An 11,442-nucleotide genomic window follows, 5' to 3' on the forward strand; every position below is an offset into this window, starting at 1 on the left:
CATGCATGCATGCATGCACACCCACACCCACAGAACACAGAACACAAATTTACATAGCTGCCCATTACATAGTGACTAGGCAGCAGATACACTAAAATAATCCCTATAGGTGAAAACTGATTAAAAATAGAACCAAGATAAATTCCAAAGATAAAACAATCCACAAACGGTGAAAAAACACATACAGAGAGTTCACTTAATTAACCTCATGTAACCATCTTGCAATCTTTGCTCAATCATGGGATCCCAAGCCAGTTGCTGATTTATTTATTTTTTTACCTCAGATGGCAGAGCGGGGAATTGAGGGGGGTAGAGTCCCAAAATTAAGATGGCAACCATGCATTTGAAGACCTACTCTTGTTTTCACATTCATCACACACACACACACACACACACCATATAAAAAGGGGTGGGGCTTTGATGGCATCATCCGGGCTTTCCACCATGAGGTGTGCTTTTTTTTGATCCCCTGGTCATCCTTGGATTGGAACAATAAAGCATGAAATAGTTCGGATCTTTTTTACGCAGTAAAATCTCTAAACATATGCACAATAAGTTTAATTATTTCTCTTCCTCCTTCCCCCCTCCCTCCTTCCCCCTCTCTCTCTCCCTCTCTCTCTTGAGGGTTTAGCCTGTGATACTAAAACACCTGTTTTGTTAATTTAAAATTCTATATTGGGAATGATTTCGGAAAATAGATTAATTCAGGAACCATGCACAGTTTGTCGTGCAAGTCCAGTCAGTGTCTCCATCTGAAAAAGGGACCCCTGGATAGAACCTGGTTGGTTTAGGTGAAAGCGACTAGACTGGCCCACGAAGATCCAAGTGACCACAAAACACAGCAAAGAATGAGAGTTTACTGGGGCTCATTTATTTGTTTATTTGCATCTCAACTTCATCATGTTTACAAACAACCCAAGGTGGCGAACATATCTCCACCACCACCACCATCACAATCCTGTGAGGTGGGTTGGACTGAGAGAGAAGTATTGGCCCAAAGTCACCCATCTGGTTTTTATGGCTAAGGCGGGACTTAGAACTCACGAGTTTCTAGCCTGGTGCCTTAACCACTAGACCAGGGGTAGGCAACCTCGGCTGTTTTATGACTCATGGACTTCAACTCCCAGAATTCCCGAGTCAGCCATGCTGAGGGGAAAGGGAGAGGTTTCTAAGCTGAGCCATGCTGGCTCAGGAATTCTGGGAGTTGAAGTCCACCAGTCATAAAAGAGCCAAGGTTGCCTACCCCTGGTCTAGGAGGCTCACCGCTTAGAACAGGAGGACTTAGGACAGGGGTAGGCAACCTCGGCTCTTTTATGACTCATGGACTTCAACTCCAGAATTCCTGAGCCAGCCACGCTGAGGGGAAAGGGAGAGGTTTCCAAGCTGAGCCATGCTGGCTCGGGAATTCTGGGAGTTGAAGTCCACGAGTCATAAAAGAGCCGAGGTTGCCTACCCCTGCACTAGACCAAACTGGCATTACTTGTGGTTAATTTGGCAACTCCAATTTGGTACAACTTGTCTGGGATAAAATCTGCAATCTGGCAGACTTGTTGAATTTAATTGCTATTGCAACTTTGAGATAATCCCCCTTGCTACAGCAAATGTTTATGGCTAAAGCAGAAAAATCCTGCTAGAATGGCTACCAGACCAGGAAGTGGTACATTTTAACAGCAATTCTAGGTGTGATCTTACAAAGGCTTCCCCCCCCTCCCCTTGATAAAGTCATTCATCCGCTGCTGAGTAAAAAAAAAAATGAAATTGCTTTTAAGCCACAGTCAAAATTGGTGGGTTTTATCACTTTGGTTTTGCCTGGGGGGAAGAGAAAAAAAAGAAAAGAGGATGGGTTGATTTCTAGCCAGTCATAAAAAATGCAAGAGTGAGCAAATGAATGAAAAAAAGAAAGAGAAGACCAAACAGAAAAAAAAAAAGAAAGTTAAGGAGAGGGTGAAGGCAGAAAATGACTCCTTGTCTAGGAGAAAAGGCACAAGGTCACTCCATTCTCGGAGGAGATTTATTACCGCTTCATGCCTTTCGGCTTTTGCAAGGCACAAATCACCCTCCAATTATTCATAAATATAAAGCTGCAGCATTACAAACCAGAAGGAAACCAACTGCGCCAGCGGTCAGCTTCCAATTGCCAAACAAGTGGCCTTGTCGGTTAAACGGTTCGTGCATCTGTTCGCTGAAAAAAAAGGGAACACGCATCCAGCTGGGGACTGAAGACCTGCGGAAGGCGTAAAGAGCAGCCCTCCCATATGAGAAGGGCATCCTTTCATCCCGTCCCACCCAAGTGCCACCAGCTTGTCCTGGAGAACGTTTGCGAGAGAACATGGAGACCTCCTGATGGTGAATTTAGCAGTCAAGGAAATCAGGTGGCGAGCGCTGGAGGAAGACCCAAGAGAGGACAAGCTCACGCATGGCTACCTGGAGGCGTTAATCACTCCTGTCTCTCTTGACTAGCTTGGTTCCAGGTGAACAGCAGGCAAAACAAATGAGAGAAGCAGGATGTCTTTGTTCTTCTGGACGATCGAGGCATGCCCTCCTTCTCTTGCCCTCCTCTGTTTGTTCTCGCTCACTGGAGGACACCTTGTTAACAGATTGGCAGCACATCCCTGGAATTTGGAATTTGATGAGGGGGATTCACCCAATGTGCGCAGGACATGGGCTGGATCCCAACAAAAACTTTATGTAGAATAAGATAGAGTTGGAAGCGACCTTGGAGGTTTTCACGTCTAACCCCCTGCTCAAGCAGGAGACCCTATACCATTTCAGACAAGTGGCTCTCCAGTCTCTTCTTAAAAATCTCCAGTGATAGAACACCCACGATTTCTGGAGGCAAGCTGTTCCACTGGTTAATTGTTCTCACTGTTAGAAAGTTTCTCCTTGATTCCACGTTGCTTCTCTCCTTGATTAGTTTCTTGTCTTGCCTTCTTGTCCTTTGGATAATAATAATAATAATAATAATAATAATAATAATAATAATAATAATAATAATAATAATAATAATGATAAATTTGGAGGTCATCTAGTCCAACCCCCTGCTCAGGCAGGAAACCCTATACCATTTCAGACAAATGGCTGTCCAGTCTCTTCTTAAAAACTTCCAGTGTTGGAGCATTCACCGCTTCTGGAAGCAGGTCGTTCCACTGGTTAATTGTTCTAACTGTCAGGAAGTTTCTCCTTAGTTCCAGGTTGCTTCTCTCCTTGATTAGTTTCCATCCGTTGCTTCTTGTCCTGCCTTCAGGCGCTTTGGAAAATAGTTTGACTCCTTCTTCTTTGTTTTAGACCTTCAGTCAATGGGTTTTGCATATAATGGTTCACGGTTCCACAGCGATATATATAATTTGCATGATGAAAGGGGAGTCTCAGAAAAAAAATAGCATTCTCTTTTGATCCCTGAACCTGGCAAGGGCAAAGTTTAAATACGTTACTCTCCTTTCAGTAATAGCAGCGATCAGTATTAGAGATGAAATATCCTAAAATATTTTGCCCCTCAAATTGCAGATAAGAAACAGTGAACTTTGCATTAAGCTCCATGTCCTGAATGTGAATTTTTAACATTAGCATTCAGACCTTTTATCGTGTTGGTATCCTTTTAGTATTTTTGTTATAGTTTTTGGAGATATCAAATAGGAGCCCTCACATCTTGTCCCGCTCTAAATATCACTGCACTGCAGCAAGTGCCAAACATCAAAATGAAATATTGGGGAATGCAGTGAAGTGCAGATAGTGGTCAACTGCTCTCTGAAACTTTCATGAATAACCAATGTGAGCATCCTAAAAGAATCTTTTTGGAGAGGGCAATTCCTCCCCCCCCACTCAGTTTTTTCTGGTTTGGGTGGAGAGCATCACATGCTTTGGAGAGCATCCAACTTCCAGTTACATGCCAGAAAAGTCTACAATAAGAGTCAATAAATGAAAAATGTGTAGCTGAAGATATTTTTTTTTCTGCCTTGTTTGCAATCATTGACCCCTGGCAATGTCAGGCTTGATGTAACAAGGCATCAGGGAGTAGCATTAATAGATAAATCCAATGTTGATTGATTGATTGGTTACAATTAATTGCATGCTCCCAGTTGCCAACAGAACATGAAAAACATCTGGAAAATCCAGAGGCATTAAGATCATTCAAACCTTTGGATAAAAAATTGTCTTCTATAAAATTAATGCTTTGGACACCCTAAAGAAGAGGAAGGGTTTGGCCTGTGCACTAAAGGAAAGCAAGATCTCAGAAGATCAACTATTCCATAGTGAGTGGGCTGCCATTGAGGATGCCATTCTCAGGATCCATCCTCCCCTGATCTGTCTAATTGCAGGTACTCATAGTATCCTTTTCTGGCTAAATCATGTGGAGCAGGCAGATTCTACCTGGAGAATATTCAGGACCGCCTCTCTGAATGAACCTCCTCAGGAAGCCCCCAAAGGTGATTTTTTCACGACGCAACTGGACTTTCTTGTTTTTCTTGAAGACATTTCGCTTCTCATCCAAGAAGCTTCTTCAACTGACTGGATGATGGGGAATGGAAGGATTTATACTTCTTGCAGATAGCTGGTCATTTGCATTCTTTTAGAGAGTCATTGAGGCCACCTGGAGGTTTATCTGTCGTCAGGGTCACCTAAGTAGTGCAGATGTGTGTGGACCCTTCTTGGAACTGCTGAAAGGACTGTGTTGTAGACTGGAGATATATGATGTCCACATTTTAGAGAGAAAGGACCGCTGGTTTGAAAGAGGGGTCAAAGAGGCCATCTATGTCAAAATTGAACAGCCCTCTCTCAACAGAAGGGGGGGAGGGATACGACATCATCTATCTCCACTCTACAACACAGTCCAGTTGCCTCGTGAAAAAGCACCTTTAGATGCTTTGATCACACTATTGTGGTCACCAACCTGATTTCCTGGAAGTTAAAAGTCTTAAAGTTGCTCAGTTTGAGAAACACTGATGTACAGGCAGTCCTTGACTTACAGCCATTTGCTCAGTGGCCGTTTGAAGTCATAATGCCACTGAAAAAAGTGACTTCAACCGATTTTCATACTTAACAGTAGTTACGACAATAACGGTCACCTGATCAAAATTTGCAAGTGGCCTGTATTTGTGACGCTTGCAGTGTTCCAGGGTCATTCGATCATTTGGACCTTCCCAGCTGGCTTCTGACAAGCAAAGTCAGTGGGAAAGCTGGCTTAACATAACGACTGTGTGATCCACTTAACAACTGCGGGGATTTGATTAACAGCTATGGCAAAAAAGGTAGTAAAACTGGGCACCTGAGATGATTTGTTTAACAACCATGACATCACATCAGGTGCAATTCACTTAACAATAGTCTTGTTTAGCTATGGAAATTCTGATCCTTATAGTGGTCATAGGTAGAGGGTTACCTATAGACAGAAAACTGGCGTGATGGGATTGGAAAAGGGGGCGGGATGTTGGAAGAGACTCATTAGGGCTCTTGATGAGAACCACTAATGCTTATGGCATCTATTTTGCCCACCCTTGATGAAGAATTTATCTGATTTATTTCCACCCTCTGCAGTTGGCACTTCTTAAACTTCCCCGAGTTCTCCCCCTTTCCTTCCCCTCCCCCCAAAGTCAAGGCTGTTTGGCTCTAAAAGCATCCTTGAATTACAATATAAACACTACATGTTACCTTGCATTGCCTTCCGCATTAATAATTTGAGCTGGAGCTAAGTGGTAGAGGAAAGAGCTGTCATTTGGCACCAAATAAATAACAGGGCGCACCCTGCCCGCCCTCTCTAAATGGAACAACTTTAAATATCGCAACCGTTCCAGGCATTTCATTTCTTTTCCTTTTTCCCCCTTCTATATATAAAAAAAGAAAATTAAAAAGTCACAACAGTTAACCAAGCCTGTCATTATGCAGTGAGCCAGCCTTTGTGCACGCAAATTAGATGGAATAAACAGTCAAAACCTAGAAGCACAAGAGAGCAGGAGCCTTGCAATTTTCTCATAAAAATGTTGCCCCCTTAAAGACTTCTGAGATAGATGAGAAGCAACCCAGAGAAATAAGATGTATGAATATTCCTGCAGGATTGAGAAATCTACAGGTAACCCTCGACTTTGAGCCATTAGGTGAATGCTCAAAGTTATAATGGCACTGAAAAAAGCGATTTAGGGATGGTCCTCACACTTACATCCCCATGGTCACATGATCAAAATTCTGGTGCTTGGCAACTGGCATGTATTTACGATGGCTGCAGCATCCCAAGGTTATGTGATTGCAACCTTCCCAGCCAGCTTTAACAAGCAAAATCAACGGGGAAGCTGGATTCACTTAACAACTGTGTGGTTCACTTAATAGCTGCAGTGATTTGATTAACAACTATGGCAAAAGGGCCTTAAAATTGGGTACAACCAGTGGGGGGTTTCAAATACATGAACAACCGGTTCTCTGTGTGGATGCCGCTTCCAGAAGTCCATTCTGGGCCTGGGCAACAAAAAATTAGCGACAGATTCTGCTGAAGTGGTGCAAACTGGCTGAATCCCACCATTGGGTACAACTCACTTCATAACCGCCTTCCCTAGCCCCCATTGTGGTCGTAAATCGAGGACTATCTGTATAGCAAAGATCTGTTTGATTTCTGCCAACAGAATTCTTATACCCACTGAGGGTGACCTTCTCAAGGACTTGCTGATGACTCTAATTGGATGATGGTCTAATTGAACAATGGATCTCTTGCTGGTCTGAAGTCAAAGTAACCGTGTAAATTGGACCAGGGAGTTGGACTAGAAGACCTCCAAGGTCCCATCCAGCTCTATTCTATTCTGTTTCTATTTCTAGGTCACTATCTTGAGCTAGCAATGAGCAAATATGTCAACATTTTGCGAAACAGTCCAATTTGGCTCATTGAACTTAATGTTTATAATGCGTGCATTTCACTAAAGGTTTCTCTGTCCAGGAGATTCCTGTTTTGTAATTTTGCCTAATATAGTAATTTTTGCAGAAATGTTTCCCCGCAAAAGGTACTTATATGCACTTTTCCATAAATCCATTCAGTTTTATACAAACATTTCCTTAACACATTAAAAGAAACTGGCAAATCCCAGGGCGATCCTTCAGAAAAACAGTTATTTTGAACAATAGCTAAATGTGAAAAATTCATTTTGTAATCCTGACTTGTCTGATGAAGCACTAAGTTTATAATGTGCACTTTGATTCCTGGAAACCATCATTTTTGAGAATTCTAGGAGACGAATCAGGAAAATTGCCAAATTTGGGGAAATTATATAAAATTTAAACGACTTAAATGTTACTGCCTGTGTGGAATTTGTAAAGAGAAATTTCCACAGAATTTATCTTCCAAATTAATTAATATAGGACAACTTGCATGTTTGTGTATTTTACTATTTCAGGAACCAAAATCTACTCTGTTTTCAACAGACTATCTGCTGATAGTCACAATAATTTATTTATTAAAAAACATAATCCAAATAAGCTAAGAGTTACCAATGAAGGTATTAACGCTCATTTTAGAGGAATTTTACATTAGAAATGGACTATGCAGCATCTTGGCACAAAGGCAGAGACATGCACAGGATGTGAAAAAAAATCAGATTTTATTTTCCTGGGCTCCAAGATCATCTCAGATGGGGACTGCAGCCAAGAAATTAGAAGACGCTTGCTCCTGGGGAGGAAAGCTATGGCAAATCTAGACAGCATACTAAACAGCAGAGACATCACCCTGCCAACAAAAGTACGTATAGTCAAGGCCATGGTTTTCCCAGTTGCAATGTATGGCTGTGAAAGTTGGACCGTAAGAAAGGCTGAGCGCCAAAGAATGGAGGCCTTTGAACTATGGTGCTGGAGAAGACTCCTGCGAGTCCCCTGGACTGCCAGGCGATCAAACCGGTCAGTCCCAGAGGAGATCGACCCTGACTGCTCTTTAGAAGCCAGATCCTGAAGTTGACTCCCTGGAGAAGAGCCTAATGCTGGGAAAGATTGAGGGCAAGAGAAGAAGGGGACGACAGAGAAGGAGGTGGCTGGATGGAGTCACTGAAGCAGTAGGCATGAGCTTAAATGGACTCCAGAAGATGGTAGAGGACAGGAAGACCTGGAGGAACGTTGTCCATGGGGTCGCGATGGGTCAGACACGACTTCGCAATTAACAACAACAACAACAACAACAAAAGGAGCAGGACCTCCATCTTGACTTTTTTTGACCACTCTGCAGACATTATGTACTCTTGGTACAAACGGAGGAAAATCTGTGTGGGTCAAACATCATACAATAGGAGATGGATGGAGGATATCTGGGAACCGTAATTGAAATTGGCTACAGGCATCCAGTTTAAGAAAGACTATGCAATAACATCTAGACCAGAGAAATTGGAGGTTTCAGGAATCAATTTCTCAGAAGGTAGAAATGAGATAGGCAATTGGAGTTTGGCCAAGGTTTGACCTGAATTGGTTGGTGTGTTTGGGTTAATACTGTGACAATGGTCCCAACTCTCACAACACTTAGCCAATGTCTGTGAGGGAACAACATTCTAGACAAGGTTGATATGGAGTTGTAATTTCTGAGTCAGCATGTTGTAAGAATCAGGTTAGCATAGTTGGTTGAAATCCCCTTGGGGACAATGGACAAGTTGAGGGCTTTCCACACTACATAGTTCTGGACCCACTTCTGTGCTGGTTGGAGATGTGTTAAACCAGTGCTTCTCAATCTTGGTGGCTTTAAGATGTGTGAACCTCAACTCCCAGAATTCATAAAGTCGCCGAAGTTGAGAAACACTGTGTTAGATTTCTGTGGAATCTTAATCAAAGATGGTTATCCTGCTGTGAAGCATTTCACTTAACTCATCTGGGAATGAGACTAGGAAAGACACAGCACCCCCAAATGTCACAGACACACCGAAGCCATTCAGTTTTGACTTAGAACGCCAGCAAAAAGGCATCAATATTTGAAAAGCCCATGAAAAATTCATTCCCTTTTCAGGATTCTAAGAACACTTCTAAAAAGTCAGGTTGCCTAGTCAGGAGGAGTTAAAATTTATGGATGGGTCGAAGATGCTTTGATTTCTTCCTTGGAAGACTTTCCATTAGCTCATCCCGAAAGACACCTAACATTTCTAAATTCTCAGGCCACAGATAAGGAAGAAGGAAAAGAATACAGTGGCGTTGAAAGACAGCCTAGAGCGGAGGCTTAGAAAACTGACTTTGCCCTGTGAAATGTCCCGGGTTTAGAATAGTTTATAGAATGTAATATTAGAACATTTTATCGGAGCATTTATGCTTTTATTGAGATCATGAAACCATAGTTTCATTTTAAGATCTTGTTAGCCTTCTTACTTTTCTTTCAATGAAGATAGCATACTCAGGGAAATGAGATAAGGTGCCCATTTCAAGGACAGTTTCTCCTTAGATAAATGTATTCTCAGAAATGTTAGAGCAGGAGTCCCCAACCCCCAGTCCGTGGACCGGTACCGGGCCACAGCATGCCAGCAACCGGTCCACACAAACAAGCAAAGCCCCATCTGTGGGATGCAGGCAGCACACAAAACCACGAACTCTCAGATCCATGGAAAAATCTTTCTCCACGGAACCGGTCCCTGGTGCCCAAAATGTTGGGGACCTTGTGTTAGAGAATCTAGCAAGCAAGGAAGAAAGTCCCATACGGGTAGCGCTTGATTTACAACCATTCATTTAGTGACAGTTTGAAGTTACAACAGCACTGAAAACAAGTGACTTATGACTGTTTTTCACACCTACTGTAAGTGAGGAACAATAAAGGAAAGTGCTTAGAAATAACTCTCTTTCTTGGTTTTTGGAGACTGACATCAATCTTGCCAATCTTGCCAATCTTGCCAAACTAAAGAAAACTATAACTCCCATGAAGCACAGATTCTGAAAACTGTTAGGGAGGAGCCGTCTTCACCCTCTTTCTCTCACACAGACTATCTGAATTAATCTCTTGCTTTTCTGGAATGCAATCCCTCCCTTCTTGGAATCCTGACCACATTTCATCACACTAACATAAGGATGCCGTGAGCCTTCACTTGGCAGCATTGTGACACAGATCCCCCTATGTGATGGCTGGCATAGCATCTCCAACTATGAAGAAAGATGAGTTTTGAGGTCCCAATTCAAGCTTCACCTCATCATAATTGTATTGTGATCACACATATAAGTACATAAGGGGTGGACCTTGTATGGGAGACCCTGTGATGTGTGCTTTGCCCTTGACCCTCCCCCCTGTCTCATTAATGCTCCTGCAGGGTCTTGCAAGATACGTTATGATATGCAAACTGCTTCAAACGTAAAATATGCTGCGCTTCTTCATTCTCTGTTCAAAACTGCTGATCTGAATTTGAAATGAGTTTGTCCAGCTCTCCTGGAAACGTTTCAAACTTGAGACAGCTTGGTTTCCAGTTCAGAACAGATGCTTCGCTTTCAAACACTTCTGGAAGGTTTCAAACAGCTTGTTGCAAACGCAAAACAACAATTTTCAATTCCAAACATTTTACAGGCCTACACATTAGTTATTGAGCCTTGCAATACTATAAGGAGTCTTACAGACATCTCTGGAACAGCATAAATTATCAAGATGATGGGCACAACTCATGAATGATATCCTGCCTGCATGTATCTTGTACAGTAATTGGGGCTGACCTCTCAACCTCTCTGTGGACCCCCCAAGGTGATCTTGAAACTCTATTTTCATCACCTCAACCATTGCATCCAATTTTGGTCACCATGATATAAAAATGAGTGCAGAGAAGAGCAACAAAGATGATTAGGGGACTGGAGGCTAAAACATATGAGAAACGGTTGCTGGAATTGGGTATGTCTAGTTTAATGAAGAGAAGAACTAGGGGTGATATGACACCAGTCTTTCATTATTTGAGGAGCTGTCACAGAGAACCGGGGATTGATTTATTCTTCAAAGCACCCGAGGGCAAAACAAGAAGCAACGGATGGAAACTAGAATAGAATAGAGCTGGAAGGGACCTTGGAGGTCTTCTAGTCCAGTCCCCTGCTCAAGCAGGAGAACTAATCAAGGAGAGAACCAACCTAGAAATAAGGAGAAATTTCCCAAAATTGGGAACAATTTAATCAGTGGAACAGTTTGGCTTCAGAAGTTGGGAAGTTTTCAAGAAGAGATTGGTCAGCCTTTCATCTGAAATGGTATAGGGCAGGATAGGCAACCTTGGCTCTTTTATGACTCGTGGACTTCAACTCCCAGAATTCCTGAGCCAGCTATGCCGTCTCAGGAATTCTGGGAGTTGAAGTTGTTCTTCTTCTTCTTCTTCTTCTTCTTCTTCTTCTTCTTCTTCTTCTTCTTCTTCTTCTTCTTCTTCTTCTTCTTCTTCTTCTTCTTCTTCTTCTTCTTCTTCTTCTTCTTCTTCTTCTTCTTCTTCTTCTTCTTCTTCTTCTTCTTCTTCTTCTTCTTCTTCTTCTTCTTCTTCTTCTTCTTCTTCTTCTTCT

The sequence above is a fragment of the Protobothrops mucrosquamatus genome, unplaced genomic scaffold (assembly GCF_001527695.2).
Source record: "Protobothrops mucrosquamatus isolate PMUCROS unplaced genomic scaffold, P.Mucros_1.0 scaffold1131, whole genome shotgun sequence".
NCBI lineage: Eukaryota > Metazoa > Chordata > Lepidosauria > Squamata > Viperidae > Protobothrops > Protobothrops mucrosquamatus.